At 42.8% G+C, this 19128-nt stretch overlaps 2 long non-coding RNA genes across 29 annotated transcripts in view; one reads left to right on the top strand and one right to left on the bottom strand.

Annotated features, from left to right (window-relative positions):
- LOC147346302 (uncharacterized) overlaps positions 1–19128 on the bottom strand; it is a 42061-nt gene that overhangs the window by 14802 nt on the left and 8131 nt on the right. Inside the window, exon 3 of one of the 2 annotated variants that reach the window (XR_015153539.1) lies at positions 1064–4965. The exons of the other annotated variant lie outside the window; for it this stretch is intronic. This is a non-coding gene — a long non-coding RNA (uncharacterized LOC147346302). Of the gene's footprint in view, positions 1–1063; positions 4966–19128 lie in introns of those variants that run through there. 2 annotated transcript variants of the gene reach the window in all.
- Positions 10495–19128, top strand: part of LOC147346300 (uncharacterized) — a 452766-nt gene continuing 444132 nt past the window's right edge. For 8 of the 27 annotated variants that reach the window (XR_015153529.1, XR_015153532.1, XR_015153536.1 and 5 more), the window contains exon 1: positions 15671–15965. This is a non-coding gene — a long non-coding RNA (uncharacterized LOC147346300). Of the gene's footprint in view, positions 15966–17760; positions 17888–19128 lie in introns of those variants that run through there. The other 19 variants (XR_015153535.1, XR_015153537.1, XR_015153515.1 and 16 more) reach the window with 16 other exon arrangements.

Genomic DNA, 19128 nt, shown 5'->3' with positions numbered 1-19128 from the left:
TACCATTTGGGAGGATATATAAAACCCTGCTCTTCTTAGTCTAAAAACTGTTGTTAATACTTTGTTATTTAATGCGATAAGGAACATGAGAGGTTTTGTATCCTGTTCTGTTCTGTGCAGGTATTATGATCACTACTTTATGTCCAGTGGTGCTGATAAGTTTGGGCTGGTTTCCTCTGTTCTCTTTCTTACCCACCTACCCTTTTGATGAATAAGCCGACTGTGGTTAGAGGTAGAGTTTTACACCCTAGGCACAAGAAAATCTAATCAGTTAGTTCCATCACTTGAAATTCAAACTGAGTATTTAGGACAATGAAAGGAATATATATATTGTTGTGTCTTCAGGGACTTTGACCAGTCTTTGGGGTTTTGCAGCCCATTCATGAAGACAATGGCAAACGAGCAGGATCCAGAAAGATGCCTGCTTCCTTGAGTCCCCAGGTCAAGTTCAAAATGTTCCTCATGCTCCTGTGGGCTGTAATACTCTTTTCTACGATCACACTTCTAACTTGAATTATAATTATTTGTATCGTCTGTTTTCCCCGTTGTGTCGTGAATTCCTAACGAGTGAGGGCCATGTTTGTTCGTCAGTTCCTAATACAGTGTCTATTGCACAGAAGTTGCTCTCTTCATATGCACTTTGTGAATTAATAAATGAATATATTGGAAGGTAGAGTAAGAGGATCTAAAATGGAAGTATGTTCTCCTTAGAAGTTGTACAAGCTGATTCAAAGACCATGGGAGGGAATTATTAGCCTATTTATTTATGTATTTATTTCTTAACACTTTCTGTTTTGTGTGTTTTCCGATGTTCATTCTGTATTATAATAGTTCAGCAGGTGGCTCAGTGGTAAAGAATCTGCTTGCCAATGCAAGAGACTCAAGAGATGTGAGTTCGACCCCTGGGTCAGGAAGATCCCCTGGAGAAGAAAATGGCAACCCACTTTAGTATTCTTGCCTGGTAAATTCCACGGACAGAGGCGCCTGGAGGGGAACCGTCCACAGGGCACAAAGAGTTGGACATGACCGAGCACACACACAGCGGGTTAAAGTTGGTTTCAAGTTTTCTGATAATCCTTCCACTGAAAAGTAGGAATCTGTATGACTTTCTCTTGAATCTGTGCTGTTTCTGTGACTGCTTTGACTAACAGAATATGATGAAAGGGATACGATATTCATTTCTGTGTCCAGTCCTTAAGAGACTGGCAGCTTCTACTTCATCTTCCAGAGAACTTCTCATAAGTCCTGAGTCACCATGTAAGAAGTGGGAATTCCCTTCTGGGGAGACTATGTGGAAAGGCACTGAGATCTCATGAAGAAAGAGAGAGCCCCATTTGAACCTAACTTTTCTGGTGTCTCCTCTAAGACACTAGGCTTGTGAGCAAAGTGGTCTTGGATCCTCCAAACCAGCCTGGCTGAGCCATTAGTTGAATACCACTGAGAAACCCTAGTCAAAGAAGCAGAAGAATCACCCACTGAGCTCTGTCTTAATACAGGACTAACAAAGTCATGAGTCATAATAATACGGTGGTTGTTTTAAAGCACCAAGTTTTAGAGTAGTTTGGAAGAACAATAGATAACCATCACTATACAGGAGGTGTGCCCTTTTTTAATCAAAGGGGACGCGTGATCGAGAGTGTTTGGTGATCACAGAGTTAAATGACAAGGGATTAATGTTGTCAACATGTTGGAGAATGACTCTGCAGTTCTCAAATTTCTCTCTATTTGACTTCTCTGTAAGCAGCTTGAGAAATGGGAAGAGGATAGGTTTTGAATTTAGCCAGATACAGGTTTCAGTTAGGAGAAGGCAGTGGCACCCCACTCCAGTACTCTTGCCTGGAAAATCCCATGGACGGAGGAGCCTGGTAGGCTGCAGTCCATGGGGTCGCTAGGAGTCAGACACGACTGAGCGACTTCACTTTCACTTTTCACTTTCCTGCATTGGAGAAGGAAATGGCAACCCACTCCAGTGTTCTTGCCTGGAGAATCCCAGGGGCAGGGGAGCCTGGTGGGCTGCCGTCTATGGGGTTGCACAGAGTCAGACACAACTGAAGTGACTTAGCTTAGCTTAGCTTAGCTTAGTTTAGGTTTCAGTTTAGGATCTATTGCCTCTAGGCTGTATGACTTGACTAAGTTACGTAATCTTCCTAAACCTCAATTTCCTTCTGTAAAACAGGACAAATCTCTCAAACAATTTCATTGAAGAATTATAGTGAAGCCTAGTAAGTGGTCAATAAATTTTATCTCCTACTCTCATTACTTTCATTTTTTTCTGGTATCTTATTGACAAACTGAGGCTTTAAAGCAACGGGTTTAAATTTAGCAACCAGCTGCAGCAGCAGCAGCAGGCTATAACTAGCATAGAAGCATGGGTTATTACTATATTCTTATCTCATAAATATTTTTGGTTTAGTGCTTGAACATACTTGAAACATAGCCAGGAATATTTTTTCAATCAAGACATCTGTTTCAAGTGGGAATGAGGTGGCTGAGAGTTAATTAGTTTCAAGTGGTGTCACATTTCGGGCCAAGTTGAACCACTTGCCAGGGATGGGTTATAATTTTAGCCAGATGAATAGTAAACTATGATTTTTTAAAAATCATATTTTGAGTGTCAGATCAATTTTTTAATCAAATATCACATATCTTGTATCCTTAAATCAGTGGTCAGGCGTCTGTAGATGCTCAATATATCTGTGGATGATGAGGATGAATTTCTCTAAGTGTTTACCCCTGTCAGATTACAGTGATATAAGATTGCCTATTTTTTCTTTTTTTCAGGCTAGCTTATGAAGCTGAGATCAATCTGTTGAACACTGAACTGTCGTACGAGGAAGATGATATCTTGTCCCTAAGTTCATCTATACAGGCTTATTATTGCTTTCATTATTGTGGTGAGAAACACACAGCGTAAAATTTACCATCTTATCCATCTTCACGTGTGCAGGACAGTAGTGTTAATTACATGCCCTCTGTTGTGCCACAAACCTCTGGAATGAATTTCTTCATCCTGCAGATTTGAAACTCTATATCCATTGGACACCCCCTCCTTCCTCTCTCCCCCTAACCCCTGGCAACCATCGTTCTATTTTCTGTTTCTCAATAACCTTGTTATTTTTATACCCAAGTTGTTACCATTCGTTTGCTTCCTTGTGTCCATGATCATATCTCTATGCATCCAGTTCTTTCCACTTACAGTCTCTGCAATTTGTCTTCACCTCCTACGCTGGCTTTATCACGCACATCAAGTAACTTTGTACAGTTCCATGTTTTGAATCACCTCATCATTTTGCTTTCCAGAACAATATTTTTTCACTCTTATCTGCAGCCCCACTCTTAGTGGTAACCTGTCCCAGAGGTTTCCCAATATTTTCCCACCTTGCCTTTGAAAACTGCGGATGAGGAACCCTGGACTACCAGCCACCTTCAAGTATAAGTCTGAGGCCATTTCTTACAGCCACACATAGACAGATAGGTTGGTCTCCTTAGCAGTTAGAAGTGGTTGAGCCTAGTAGAAGGTTAAGCATATGGAATCTTGCCTGAGTGTATGCTTGATGAAGAGTAATGCGGTCTCAGCAGTGCTTAAGGGTTTTCAATCACTTAAAATAGATGCTGGGTTTGATACGGTAGTCAATCTCTATCAGGCATATTCAGAAAACCTTGAATCATTCGATTCAGCAAACCTCTGCTTATGATCATTCAATTCAACAAACCGCTGCTCATGTGGCACTCATGATAGCAATTTGAGTGATGACCGAGTTTTAGAATGGCTTTGTTCCTACTGAGAACATTTCCTTTGAATGTTTCAAGGTTGGTGAACTTGGCCCCACACATGCAGGGGTTGTCAGGTACTTGTGGTGGTGAAGCTGATAATTTATGTCGCATTTTTATTTTATAGGGTTTATACTTCTTCCATGATTCCTCATAAACTCTTTATGAAGTACAGAATATTGTACAGGAAGCTGTTTTTAGAAACGATTTTATTTTTAGAGAAAGGGCTGATAAAGAGTTAATATTTCTAGATAGTAGATATAGACTTTTTTCTCCTGGGCTTTTATTAAGCCTCCTGAGCCATCGGAGCTTGTAAGTCAGCACTGTCTATAGTCTGAATATAGATTAATGTCCCCATTAATCAATTACACAAGAAAACCATTGGCATTTATCTGCTATCTAGTGTGATGATTTTTCAAACCAAGTTGCGTAAGAAACACCTGGAGAAGAACTAGGAAAATGTAAATTCTCAGGCATCATTCCCTCAGGTTCTTATTCACTGATCTTTTGGGCCTAAAAATATGCTTTTTAAGCATTTGAATTTTTTAATCTGTGATGGAATATGCGTAACAAAATTGACCATTTTAATCATTTCTAAGTGTGCAGCTCAATGACGTACATTCATATTATAGTGCAACCATCACCACTATCCATCTCTACAACTGAATCTATGCTTTAAAAATACCCTTGGTGATCTTGAAGCAGGGAATTCCTTCCACGTTTTGTGAAACACTGATATAGTGTGGACTTAGAGCTGGACTAGGCATCATGGGAAAAACAAAATTGGTGAAGGATGATCCTGACACTCAAGTGGTTTACACTTTGACAGAGAACAAGAGAATACGATGACAGAGGAATAGCTAGAGAATAATCCCAGACAGAAGAAAATTTAAGTGATTATATAATTATACATATCATTATACATATACACATGCCCATTAAATTGACAGGTAGGTGCTAAAAGGAATGAGACCTGAAGATACATATGATTAAAGCTTCTGTGCTCAGTTGTGTCTGACTCCTTGCAACCTCTGGATAATAGCTTACCAGGCTTCTCTGTCCATGGAGTTTTCCAGGCAAGAAGACTGGAGTGGATTGTCATTTCCTACTCCAGGGGATCTTCTCCCCCCAGGGATTGAACCGTGTCTCTTGCGTCTCCTGCATTGGCAGGCATATTCTTTACCACTACACCACCTAGGAAGCATATATATGATTGAAAAGTAATGAATACTATGGCGGAATGGGTCTTGAGTTTGACTCAAGCAATGTTGTCTATACAGCCTTGCTGGTCATAAAGGCGACAATGTTAGGATTCTAGGCAAAGAAAGTCATGTGATCTGGTACAGATAAGTCCATTTCTCCAAAGACTGATGACAGCTGATGCAAGTCAGTGATTATGCTGACATCATATTTCCCATCTAGAAATGAGAAAATGAAATTCTGTGAATCTTTCAGCAAGGAGCCAAAGACATAAATAAGCACAACAGTGTCACATGTTTTTGGTCACATGGTCACAAGTGGAAAGTCATAGATCTTTTCATATGAAGAACACCTAGATAAGAATTATTAATTTGGTAAGTATTCTTTCTTGCAGCTAAAATAATAAAGAGAATTTCCACTTTTCCACTATCATGGTTAAAAGCACCTGGCACCTTGCATTCTCAAGACTAAAATTGTTGCCTAATCCAAGGTCATGAAAGTTTACTCCTATGTCTTCTTCAAAGATTTTTATAGTTTTAGCTCTTGCATGTTGGTCTATGATATATTTTGAGTTGATTTCTGTAAGTGATATGAGGTAGGGGTCCAGACTCAGTGTTTTGCATGTGACCATCCAGTTGTCTCATCACCATTTGTTGAAAAGACTCAGACACCCTCTTTCCTTTGGTCTGTTCCTAGGTAATCTACCAGTCATTGAGGACTTTACCTTATGCTTGCCTCTCCTCCTACAGGGGACAGAGATTTCACTACAAAACTCACCATGGGCTGAAACTGAGATCACATGTCTGCCACGCATAGCTTTTTTCTCAAGATGAGGGAAGGAAGGATTTGGGTGTCTTTCTGAGGTCAAATTCACCCTTGGGAGGAGTGAGTGAGGGGCTAAAGAGAGTTCAAGGTTAGTTTTAGCTAGTGGAACTGACTTCACTTGGAGAAAAATAATTGGGGATAGGAAATCAGTTTTTTGCCTTAAAATGTTGCAATACCTCTTCCTCCCTCCATTCAATTCGCTGTACTACTCCCCTGCCCCAAATCCTTCTGTGGCTCCCTGTTGTCTACAGCATTGCATCATGGTTTATTTGGTCAGCTCCTTTTTGTTGGGCACTGTATTAGTCAGATTTTTCGGAGAAATAGAGCCTGTTTTATTTTATACAGATATATAGAATTAGGTTTCCTATGAGTGATTGACTCACATGAGTATGGAGTCTGAGAAGTTCCATGGCCTGTCAGCTGCAAGATGAAGGTCCAAGAAAGCCAGTGGTGTGGTCCCAGTCCAAGTCCAAAGGTCTCAGAATCAAGGCAGCCAATGGGGTCAACCCCGGTTTGAGTGCAGAAAAACAGTGACCCAGCTCTAGTAGAGCCAAACAAACAGGTTCTTCCTTTGTTCACCTTTTTGTTCTATTTAGTCTCTCAACAAACTGGATGAGATCCACCTTCACTGGGAAGGCAAACCTGTATACTCCGTCTACTGATTTAAATGCTAATTTCGTCCACGAACATCCTCATAAACACACCCAGAAACAATATCAAGCCAGATATGTGGGCACTCTGATCCGGTAACGTTGACACATAAAATTAACCATGGTAGATAGGGTGGGGAGGGTGGTGGGAGGGGGGGTTCAGGATGGGGGGGACACATGTATACTTATGGCTAATTCATGTTGATGTATGGCAAAACCCATCACAAAATTGTAATTATCCTCCAATTAAAATAGATAAATTAAGAAAATTTAACCACGATAGGCATTGGGTTGTTTTCAATTTTTAAGTATTATCATTAACACTATTGGGCTTCCCTCATAGCTCAGCTGGTAAAGCATCTGCCTGCAGTGCCGGAGACTTGGGTTTGATCCCTGGGTCGGGAAGATCCCCTGGAGAAGGAAATGGCAAACCACTCCAGTGTTCTTGCCTAGAGAATCCCATGGACAGAGGAGCCCGGCAGGCTACAATCAGTGGGGTCGCAAGAGTTGGACACGACTGAGCGACTAAACCACCACCACCGTTAATGCCGCTACTGATTTGGGTAATGGTTTCCAAAACAGTTAAGTCGTCACATCCTTTACCAATGTAACCTTCTTACATGTTGGAACTGTGTCTGTCTCTTTCTGTCAACGATGTCACCGTTTGGCTAGAACAACAGTGCACTAATATGAGTGTGAAAAGAAAGTTCTAGTTTTCAGAAAAGCCAAATTTAATCTTTCTTCAAATGAGTTGCTAAAAAAAAGGAACAAACTTTCCAGTTGTGTGAAGTTGAATGTGGAGTGAATGTTAGATAATAAGGCATTATAGTTAATTTTGTTGTTTGTGATAAAGGCACAATGGTTATGTAAAGCAAATATCTTTATTGGTTTGAGATGCTCTAGAAGTATGGGTAGCAAAACAAATGACTAGGATTGCTTTAAAATGTTTCAGAAAAAATGTATATCAGTATTGGCAACATAGTGGTAATTATTGAGCCAAGTAATAGGTACATGAATATTCATTATAACATTCTCTCAGTTTTTGTGTATGCTTACAAATTTTAATGAATGTTGAAACATAATCTTATTTAATACAACATGCTATCTATAAAGGATTGGAAAAATAATAAATATAGAAAAACACTGTCATCAGAATGCTTTCCAATTCCTTTAAATTATCATTTTTTAAGAAAAGGAACTGAAGTTAAAAATTACAGATGACTAATTATCCTCTGGGTTTAGTTTATATAAGAAAATTGAAGTGCAGTTCAGTCAGTGTATCCATATATGAAGGAATGAGCTTTATTTCTAAAAATAGGTAAAGAATGCATATTTATATATTTAAGAGGAAATTACATGTTTAAGAATGTATGGATTATTTTTGAAACATTTTCACATTAGCTAGCTTTCAAAAATAGCATTTTTCATTTTAGAATAATTATAGATATACTGAAAAGTTACAAAGATAATACAATATTCATGTCTACCCCTTACCAGTTTCCTTTACTATTATTAACTTCCATTAATATGATACATATGCCAAAACTAAGAAACTAGCCTTTCTTAGTTGGTTTCTAAGCACATTTATATGGGCTCACATATATATGAACACATTGTGCTCAGATGCTCAGTCGTGTCTGACTCTTTGCGACCCCATGGACGGTAGCCCTGCCAGGCTCCTCTGACCATTGGATTTCCTAAGCAAGAATACTGGAGTGGGTTGCCATTTCCTTCTCCAGGGGAATCTTCCCAACCCAGGGATCGAACCCTCATCTCTCACTGCTCCTGCATTGGCAGGCAGATGCTAGCACCATCTGGGAAACCCAACCTTACTATATTACTATTAACTAAACCCTAGACTTTTTTTTTTCCATTTTCACCAGTATTTCCACTAATACTCCTTTCTGTTTCAGTATCTGTTTTCTCAAATATCAGTTTTCCCCAAGAAGATGGTTATACTGGAGTCTTCCTGCTGGAATCTTCCCAGTGGGCTGCCCCTGACATGTAGATGGGTGAGGGAAGGAGAAGAGATCCCTGAAGTGGATCTTCTAGGCTAGAATCTGTGCAAAGGGAGGCCCCAGGAGACCCAGGAAGAACTACAGATGTCCCCTGAGAGAGCTGGCGTTGAACAGAGGCCACGCCCAGAGACACATGGACAAGATACAGAGGGGACAGCACCACGTCGTGGGGCCATTACTGGGGAAACTTGCCTTTACTCTCTCTCCTTCTACATACACCCCAACCCACGGGACAAGGCATAGGGAAGAGTGAGGGGGAGAGGGTGAGCACAGACCAAGGTCCCCCACGCTCAGCTGGTGGAGCCTCACATCCAGCCTGCAGAGCAGACAACTTGGGTTCTAACACGCGTCTACACTATAAAAATGAAAAGGGTGAGGTCTTTGAGGATCACCTTGAGACTGATACTGTGATCAGTCATCCAGGAAGGTAAAGGATAAGACTGACATCTTGGTAAGATTCACTGTCACCCCATGGAGTCCAACAGAGCATGATGAGGGCAGTTATAGGAGAAAAATCAGATAAGCACCGCCCTCCCCCACTACAAACCAAGACAAAACAAAAAAAAAAACAAGCAGAGACTCTTCAGGATCTCGTTATTTACCCAGAACATCTATCATGGAGCCTGCTACATGTTGAACGTACAATAGATGTCATCTTTCTTTACCATTAGCATTATTAATTTGTTGAGTTTGGGTCTGTTGTCATTTTGTATGTGATTAACAAATCCAAATTTTTTCCTTCCAGCTTGCCTTTCGGTTATGTATTCTATGCAAAGGAAAACAATGTAAAGGGGCTTATTTTTTTCTTGGATGGAGGGACATTCCTGGGATGCTGTTTGAGAGGAGGGGGCTAAAGCAATCCCAGATGGTGTGTATTCTGGGAGACCTCAGCGTGGGGTTCCTCCCTACAGTGTAGAGTTCTTGCAAATTTCCCTGAGAACAGACAAACTCACAGCCTTATATTGCACCAAATCTGAAAAGTGGTAAAAATGAAGCCTGCTTCCCATTTTAAGTAGAATGCTTTAATGTAAGCCTACAACCTACTCCAGTATTCTTGCCTGGAGAATCCTATGGTCGGAGGAGACTGGTGGGCTACAGTCCATGGGGTTGCAAACAGTCGGACACAACTGAGTGACATTAGTAGGCAGGTTCTTTACCACTGAGCTACCAGGGAAGCCCAAATAGGTTGTTAGACCTCTGTAACAAAGGGGATGAATATCTGATAGCTAAACAGAATAGGGGCTTCCCTGGTGGCTCAGATGGTAAAGAATCCACCTGCAATGTGGGAGACCTGGGTTCTATTCCTAGGTAGAGAAGATCCCCTGGAGAAGGAAATGGCAACCCACCCCAATATTCTTGTGTGGAGAATCCACATGGACAGAGGAGCTTGGCAGGCTACAGTCCATGGGGTCACAAAGAGTCCGACACAACTGAGTGACTAAGCACAGCACAAACAGAATAGAGGCAAAGAAAATGTTGGATTCTATTTATCCTTGCCAAGAGGGGCCCTTGATAGGGCTATATCCTCCCAGGATGGTCTTTGTCTCATTGCATTTACCAAGCTTCTTAAAATGTTAATAGTTTCTGGGAATACTGACAAGAAACAAAACACAAAACACATAATTTGAGACAAAATGACTCTCAGAAAGAGTGTGAGCTAGAGTGTAAATCTTCATTGCCTGAGACAATGCTGAATTTAATTCCAGGGATTAAGGACAGGGGAATCGGTGTGCATCCATCCAGTGTGGTAAGCCTAAATTCTGGACACCTCAGAAAAACATTTCAGAGCATCCTTTCCCTCTCTTATTAACCATCTATGTCTAGCAGCACATACATATGACCATTTATGGACTGCAAGTCCCTCATTCTGCTAGATGCTATGCTGCTGCTGCTGCTAAGTCACTTTAGTCGTGTCCGACTCTGTGCGATCCCATAGACGGCAGCCCACCAGGCTCCCCCGTCCCTGGGGTTCTCCAGGCAAGAACACTGGAGTGGGTTGCCATTTCCTTCAATGCATGAAAGTGAAAAGTGAAAGTGAAGTCGCTCAGTCCTGTCCGACTCTTAGCGACCCCATGGACTGCAGCCTACCAGGCTACTCCGTCCATGGGATTTTCCAGGCAAGAGTAGTGGAGTGGGGTGCCATTGCCTTCTCCGAGATGCTATGAGTAACACCTAAGAAAAGCACAGCATATGATCCTGACCCTCAAAAACCTTCTGGAAAGAAGACAAAGGATAAGTCAGAGCTGAATTTCTGGATATCAGTGATAAGAACCTATAGTAATTTAGAGACTCTCAGCACAGCAGGCAAGTCAGAGCAAGGTGGACAGACATATATATACTCAGCAGCAAGCTAGTGAACAGATTTGTATGAATGCAAGGGAAGAAGATGGACTTTCCAGTTGGCTCAGTGGTAAAGAATCTGCCTGCCCATGCAGGAGACCAGAGATCGATCCCTGTGCCTGGTAGATCCCCTGGAGAAGGAAATGGCAACCCACTCCAGTATGTTTGCCTGTGAAATCCCTTGGACAGAGGAGCCGGGCAGGCTACCGTCAGTGGGGTCGCAAAGAGTTGGACGCGACTGACACAACAACAACAAATGGAGGAAGATGTGTCAGTTCACTGGATACGTTCAGATAATGGAGGTTTCAGAAAAACTTGGTCTTGTGACGATAAGAAGGCGCTAGAGTAGACCCTTGAGCAGTTGGTATAGCTGTTGGGAAGGGAGAGAAACTGGCTGACTCATCCCCACCAGAATGTGTCTCTCTTCTGGGGGCTCTCCTCAAAATGCACATTCCCTCCTGCCATTCTCCGTCATTAACATCAGCTGAAATTACTCTCAACCATTCAATGAGTTCCTAGAGGACTCGCGTAGAGCTGTCCTCCAGCTCTGAATCAGGAGGCCTGGCTCTCGTGTCTGAGCTTTCTGGCTGTGGTTTTGCATTATTTCTTTCAAAAGTCGTCTTATCTGAGGCGCAGCCAGCCCTTCTCATGGCTCCTCTACCCCCGGATCCCTGTTATATCCACCAGAGCTTTAAGAATTTTGCTGCAAACCACCCAAATGAGAGCTGGCATACATACAGGCCTACCACAGAGGAGGTGCTTAACAAGTCCTGGTTTTAGAACGTTGCTGTGTTCCTTAGAATCTCTGCTTTTTCCCCTCCTTTCCTTGGGTGGCTATTACAGGTCTGTTACGAGTTGTGGACTGACTTAGTGGCCACTGGTGGCATGTCATGAAGAGGCTGCATTCATTCTAGGGAAATCAGTGCCCATTTTGACAGGAGAGAGCTCAGTGATATGGAGTGTGTAAGGAACGTAAGGCAGTGTGAGCACTGATAAACAGGCTGAGGGGATGCAGGGATGTGTCTGGCTGGAGCTTGCAGGTGGCTTCCTGTACTTGTTCAGTCAGATTTGGTGTTGAATCCACTTTCAGCATTTGTTAGCTGCTGAACTTGGTCATATACTCAGGTTCTTGTGCCTCAGTTTCCCCATCCATAAAATGGGGGGGATACTAATACCTACTTTAGGGGGTCTATTATAAGAGCTAACCAGATAATGATTAAAAATGACAAATTAATATTTGATGCTGGAAATTATATGGTGGGTTTCTGTGGTACTATGATAGGACTACGGCTAAGAATTTAGGAATTTCCTGGTCCTGCCCAGCAGCTAGTTCTTTCTCTCAATGAGTTCCTAAGGGAGACAATTACAGCAAAGGACAGCAAAGTCCCATGGGGGCAAAGATGGTCTGTCACCTCTTGTATGGATATTTGGTACACACAGGGAGTGGATGAGACATTTTCTCACAGTGGATTCCCAAATCTCCAACAGGACGTTTCTCTTAAAGCTGGGTCACAGCGTGTGATTTGGATTCAAGGCCCTTGTTGGCTTTCAGTGTCGCCCCTTCCCCAGTCTCATCACTATATTTCACCAACCTAAATCAAGAGGAGGAAATGAGAAGGCCAAGAAGGCTGACCTGCAAGAAGGTTCTGGTTCAGCATAACAGCCCCCGAACAGGGAGGGAAGATGAAACAGGAGAGAGTGGGTGGCGTATGTGGGGATGGACTTTTCCTGCAGAGTGGGTCCCCCATCTTCAACATGGACCAATTCGTCTGCATCGCTGGCTCTTGTGAGGAAGGTGGCTACACTGTAGGAGCCACTTCTGTTTTCTTCAGGACCCTGTGGGGTCAGATAGCCTTTGAAGGCTGCTTGTAAGGCAATGCGGTGGGCTCTGAGTGTGATGGGGCCTTTGTCAGATTTACTATTTAATCAGACTGCCTTGGATGACAGATTGCTGGTTTCGACATGGCTAGTGATACAGCACTGTTACAATGAGCTCATTTGTGAGCAAATCAAGGCTTAATAAGCCTTCTCCTGCTCTTGCTTATAAACTATAAAGAAGTATTCCTTTTTAATTACCAGTGGCTGTGTGGAAAGCTCTCCTTCAAGGTTCATTAAAAGTTTTTTTTTTTTTTGAGGAAAGGATAATGTTACAGGAGAAGGGTAATATTCTGATTTTTTTTTTTTTTTGGTGACACAGCACAGCATGCAAGATCTTGTAAGTTCCCTGACCAGGGAATTGAACCCACGCCCCCTGCAGAGAACCTTAACCATTAGACTGGCAGGGAAGCCCCAGTATTCTGTTTTTAAAGGAAATTTACTTTTACACTATAGTAGTTGAGCAAGATTCAACCAAAGGTGAACTGACCTCTGGGGTTGTGGGTTCTGTTGATTGACAGCTGCATGGCTTGGCGGGGAATCTCTGTTCTCTTTGGATGTTGGTTTATTCATCAGTAAAGTGGATGGTTTCCTAAAGGAAATCAGTCCTGAATGTTCATTGGAAGGACTGATGTTGAAGCTGAAACTCCAATACTTTGGTCACCTGATGTGAAGAACTGACTCATTTGAAAAGACCCTGATGCTGGGAAAGATTGAAGGCAGGAGGAGAAGGGGACCACAGAGGATGAGATGGTTGGATGGCATCACCGACTCGATGGACATGAGTTTGGGCAAACTCCAGGAGTTGGTGATGGACAGGGAAGCCTAGCGTGCTGCAATCCATGGGGTTGCAAAGAGTCGGACACGACTGAGTGACTGAACTGAACTGAACTGAAAATGGATGGTGCCTGGTCCTGCCTATTGTTTCTGTTAGAACATATTGACTATGAACCGAATGTTTGGTGTCTGCCTCAAATTCACGTGTTGAAGCCCCAAGCCCCGATGCAATATTTAGAGGTGGGATCTTTGGGAGGTAATTGGATTTTTATGAAGTCATGAAAGTGGTGTCCCATGGTGGGATTGTGTGCGTGCTAAGTCTTAGTGTCCAGTTCTTTGCAATCCTATGCACTGTAGCCTGCCAGGCTCGTCTGTCCATGGGGTTCTCCAGGCAAGAATGCTGGAGTGAGTTACCATTTCCTGCTGCAGGGGATCTTCACCACCCAGGGATCCAACCCACATCGCTTACATCTGCTGCGTTGGCAGGCGGGTTCTTTACCACGAGCACCACCTGGTGTCCTTTATAAGAAGAGGAAGAGCCCAGGGCTCTGTCTGCCTGCCCACCTCCCGCCCACCCCACGGGGGGATCCAGCAGGAAGGCAGCCTGCCATCTGCAGACCTGAAGGAAGGTCTTCATCAGATTCCTGTATGATGGCACCCTGATCTCAGACTTCACAGCCTCCAAAGCTAGAAGGAATACAGCTGACCCTTGAACAACTTGGGAGTTAAAGGCACTGATCACCCGCACAGTCAAAAATCTATGTATAACTTTTGACTTTCCCAAACTTAACCATTAATAGCCTACTGTTGACCAGAAGCCTTAAAAATAACACAGTCAGTGAACATATTTTGTGTGTTATATGTATACCTACATATATTTTATGCTTTCATGACATAGTTTTTTTATATTTCTCAACTTCATGGCTTAGCAAGTTTTTCAAGTTGTCACAAATCTCTACAAGTTTTTCCAAGATATTTATTGGTAAAAAATCCACAAAAATGTGGTCTCATACAGTTTAAACCTGTATGAGTGTTGTTCGAAGCTAAACTGTAAATGCTGGTTGTTTAGGCTACACAGTCTATGGCATTTTGTTATAGTAGCTCGAATAAAGACAGTATTTGATAAAGGAATCAGAGAAGGCACAATAGTTACAGGTTAATTTGTTAGAAAAACTTGGAAAGTTTAATGCACTGGTCTTTCTCCTGTTCCAGGATGCCTGTTGTCTAAACCTGGTTCTGACACTTTTCAGCAGGGTGATTCTGAACAAGGCATTAAGATTCTTTCTCTGCAAGGGTCCATGAATTTACAAATACAATTTAAGCCCACTGCTTTATATTTTCTAGGTCTCAAAAAGCACACATGTATGCATGTTATTTTAAACAATCTTATCTTGGGGTTCCCTGGTGGCTCAGTGGTAAAGAATCCTCCTGCCAACGCAGGAGACTTGGGTTCAATCCCTGATCAGGGAAGATCCCACAAGCTGCAGAACATCAAAACCCCAGTGCCACGACTACTGAGCCTGTGCTCTAGGGCCTGCTCTCTGCAAGAAGAGAAACCGCTGCAATGAGAAGCCTGTGCCCCACAACTAGAAAATAGCCCCCGCTTCCTGCAGCTAGAAAAAGCCTGCATGCAGAAGAGAAGATCCAGTGCAGCCATAAATAAGTTAATAAAATACACCTTTAACAAAGAACCTTATCTTTCAAGTTGCAAAGGTAATATATGCTCACCATGTGAAGCTCAAAAATTACAAAAGCATGGAAAATAAGACTTTCTCCATATTTTTAAATCTAATAGCTTGATGTGTTACCCATGTTTCTCTATGCTTATATAAGTCTCTTTCTCTGTGCATGCATGTGTGTAATTTTTACTTTAGTCTGATCAGGCTATGCTGTGCTGTGCTTAGTCACTCAGTCGTGTCTGACTCTTCGGGTCCATGGACGGTAGCCCACCAGGCTCTTCTCTCCATGGGATTCACCAGGTAAGAATACTGGAGTGGGTTGCCATGCGCTTTTCCAGGGGGTCTTCCCAACCCAGGAATCAAACTGGGGTCCCCTGCATTGCTGGCAGATTCTTTACCAGTTGAGCTACCAGGGAAGCCCCTGATCAGGCTACACTGTTTGCCTATTGCAACCATTTAAAAAAAAAAAAAATTAGCGGCATTCCAAAGTTCCTTTATATATCATTATATACCTATCATGCTTTATTTATCCCTTTTCATATCTGCATGAGGCTGTTGGAGGAGGCCACTGAGAGGGTTTAACCACAACCATCTGTTGACCCTGGAAATAGGAGGCTCCTTGCCCCTCCCTCTTCCGTGAAATATACACTCTGCCCAGGGTTTCCATCTTGGGAGCCACTTTCAAGTTTGCAGCCCAGAGAGAGCAGTGTGTTGTTAAGACTCTGAACTGCATTCGTGCCTGAACCCCACGGAGGCCTTTGTGGAAACCTGAGATTCTGGCAGGAGGCTATGAAGATCTACTGGACTGGCAGCCACCTAAAACAAGCCTCGTAAGTAAATTCCTTTTCTTATCAAACCTGCCCCCCCACCTATCTGGAGTGATCCATCTCTTTCTTTGGTTTCTTTCTACCCTCTGTGTCCTGAGGACCAGTTTCAGAGTTTATCCAGGAAGCTCTTGTGGTTGCAGACCAACATGCATGCGTCAACTTAGATCATTTCACTAGTCACTTGTAAATGAGGGTGTTATTTACTTATTTTATATTTCTTACAATTATGGAGATAATATATGCATATGATAATAACCATGAGTGTTGCAGAAAGATGTAAAATATAAAGCAAAACCTTTTTCCTGACCTATTACCGTTTTTTAAATGAAATTCCCTGTAAGTGACCCCTTTGAATAGGTTTCAGTTTTGTTCTTTTGCTGGTTACCACTGTAACTCTAACTTGTGTATTTCTGTGTATTGATTTATCAACTTTGGACAGTATCTGTTGAATGGTTATTATAAAAATAAACAGGTCTGAAATTCAGTGGCAAGGGGACAATGACAGGTTCTTAGATTATGGATTTGAATGTATCCAGATTTAATATCTGCTTATATTATAAAATTATTGATGTATTCCTTTAGAAATGATATTTTTGTTGTTTCGTCGCTCAGTCCTGTCTATCTCTGTGACTCTCTGGACTGTAGCCCACCAGGCTCCTCTATCCAGGGGATTTCCCAGTCAAGAATACTGGAGTGGGTTCCATTTCCTTCTCCAGGGGATCTTTCTGACCCAAAGATTAGAGCTGGGTCTCGCATGGGCAGGCAGGTTCTTTACCATGGAGGCACCAGGGAAGCCCTTAGAAATAATACTTTTCTTACTGGGATGACCCAGAGGGATGGTATGGGGAGGGAGGAGGGAGGAGGGTTCAGGATGGGGAACACATGTATACCTGTGGTGGATTCATTTTGATATTTGGCAAAACTAATACAATTATGTAAAGTTTAAAAATAAAATGAAATTAAAAAAAAAACAAAGACTTTTAACACTGGCAGGATAGAAGGGTGGGGGTAATTTCAGTCTGCTATTTTTTTTTTTTTTATGAAACTGATTACCTGAGGGGAATTTGTGTAGCTTTGGTTTTATGCCTGTTTACAGTGATCCAGCCTAGTCTTGGAATTATTGGAGTGCTTTCTGAAGGGAAGGGTCCACGTTTTAACAAGAGCATTGGAGAACACTAGATATGGAATCCACTGGCAGGTGGGAAACACAAGACAGATTCAGATGGATTTCAAATTTCTCAAGGTTCAGTTTGAGCAAAAGAGGCAGGAGGTGGGCTCAGGCGTACTGGCATCAGTGTGAGCTAGTTAATCAGTATCAGAGACAGCTGAAGCCAGTTTGGTTCTAGGGTGCGGGTGTCTTTTGACCTTGGTGGTTGGAAGGGTTTATAGTGCAGGCACTGATAGAAATCAAATTGGGAGTTTCCAATAGGATTTTCTATTGAAAAAAAACTGCTTGGGTTAGGCAACTAAAATGTTTCCTGCGTTAAAAAAATGTGCTTATGCTGAGTTTGGAATGGATAAAAAGTTAAAATGGGCTGCTGTCCTGAACTCAGTATTATTACAGAATATATTTAAAGATAACTCAAAGTATAAAGGCAGTGATAGATGGAAGAGACCGAGAGGAGCAGGTGGCAATCCTGTTTCAGAGGTGTCATTGATGAACATCACCCTTAGGGTCGTTCCGCCAGCCACGCATCACTTACTGGTGTTATTTGTTGCATCTGTGTGTGCATGTGAACTGTGCTGTTGTGACTGTAAATGAAAACACCTGGGAGCAGTTTAGTAAGACGCTAGAAAATCAGGTCTTGTTCATCTGCCGGCTAACTCAGTGCAGGTGTGCAGATGGTGTAGACTCTGGAGGTGGAAGGTACCAGAGACCCGGGCAGAAGGAAGTTACATATGGGCTCTGCCTTCTTGGTTCCCAGGCATGTGAAGATTCTCTACAGCTTTAAGGGACACTTGCATAGGATTTGGTGGTGGTGGTTTAGTCACTAAGTCGTGTCTGACTCTTGAGACCCCATGGACTATAGCCCGCCAGGCTCCTCTGTCCATGGAATTCTCCAGTCAAGAACACTGGAGTGGGCAGCCATTTCCTTCTCGGGATCTTCCAGACACAGGAATTGGACCCGAGTCTCCTGCACTGCAGGCAAATTCTGAACTACAAGGGAAGCCTAGGATTTGGTGGGATCAGTCCTAATGGTCCTTGGGCTCAGGACTCAGATATGGTGAAGCCTTGAAGGTGGCTGAACTTTTTGAGTAGTTCTGTTTGGATGACATATCAGCCATCAGAACAGATTGGCAGCCTGTCTTTAGAATGAGGCACTCAGGTTAGTCCTTGAGGTCAGAAGGAGTATTAAAGGTAAAGCTGAAAAGGGAGATGGTGGTAGTCGTGGGGGTTAGCAGAGTGTAGACCAGTGGTTCTCCAAGTGTGGTTACCAAACCAGCAGCATCAGGATCACCTGGGAACTTGTTAGAAATGCACATTTTCAGGCGTACTCCACACCTACCAAATCAAGAGATTCTGGGAGCAGACCCGGCAACCTGGGTTTTAACACACTGTCCCAGTAATTCTGATCACTGAAGTTGGTGAACCACGGCTGTGGATTACCTATCTGCCTGTTAATTGGGGAGGGCTTCCCTGATAGCTCAGTTGGTAAAGAATCCGCCTGCAATGCAGGAGACCCCAGTTCGATTCCTGGGTTAGGAAGGTCTGCTGGAGAATGGACAGGCTACCCATTCCAGTATTCTTGGGCTTCCCTTGTGGCTCAGCTGGTAAAGAATCCGCCCGCAACGTGGGGGACCTGGGTTCGATCCCTGGGATCAGGAAGATCCCCTGGAGAAGGGAAAGGCTACCCACTCCAGTATTCTGGCCTGGAGAATTCCATGGACTGTATAGTCCATGGGGTCGCGAAGAGTCTGACACGACTGAGTGGCTTTCACTGTTAATTGGAGATTACTCCAGCAGTGTTGATAACAAATCTGAATCAAAAATCCTAGATAAAAATGGTCCTGATGAACCTATTGGCAGGGCAAGAGTAGAGATGCAGAGGATGAACTTGTGGACGCAGTGGGGGAAGGAGAGGATGGGATGAATTGAGAGGGTAGCATTGATGTATACACACTACCATGTGGAAAGCAGCCAGCTAGTGGAACCAGCTCAGCCTGG

The sequence above is a fragment of the Bos grunniens genome, chromosome 24, assembly GCF_055505025.1.
Source record: "Bos grunniens cultivar Pamir isolate PY7600 chromosome 24, Bosgru_T2T1.0, whole genome shotgun sequence".
NCBI classification, from domain to species: Eukaryota; Metazoa; Chordata; class Mammalia; order Artiodactyla; family Bovidae; genus Bos; species Bos grunniens.
This window is presented reverse-complemented; position numbering and strand designations above follow the sequence as displayed.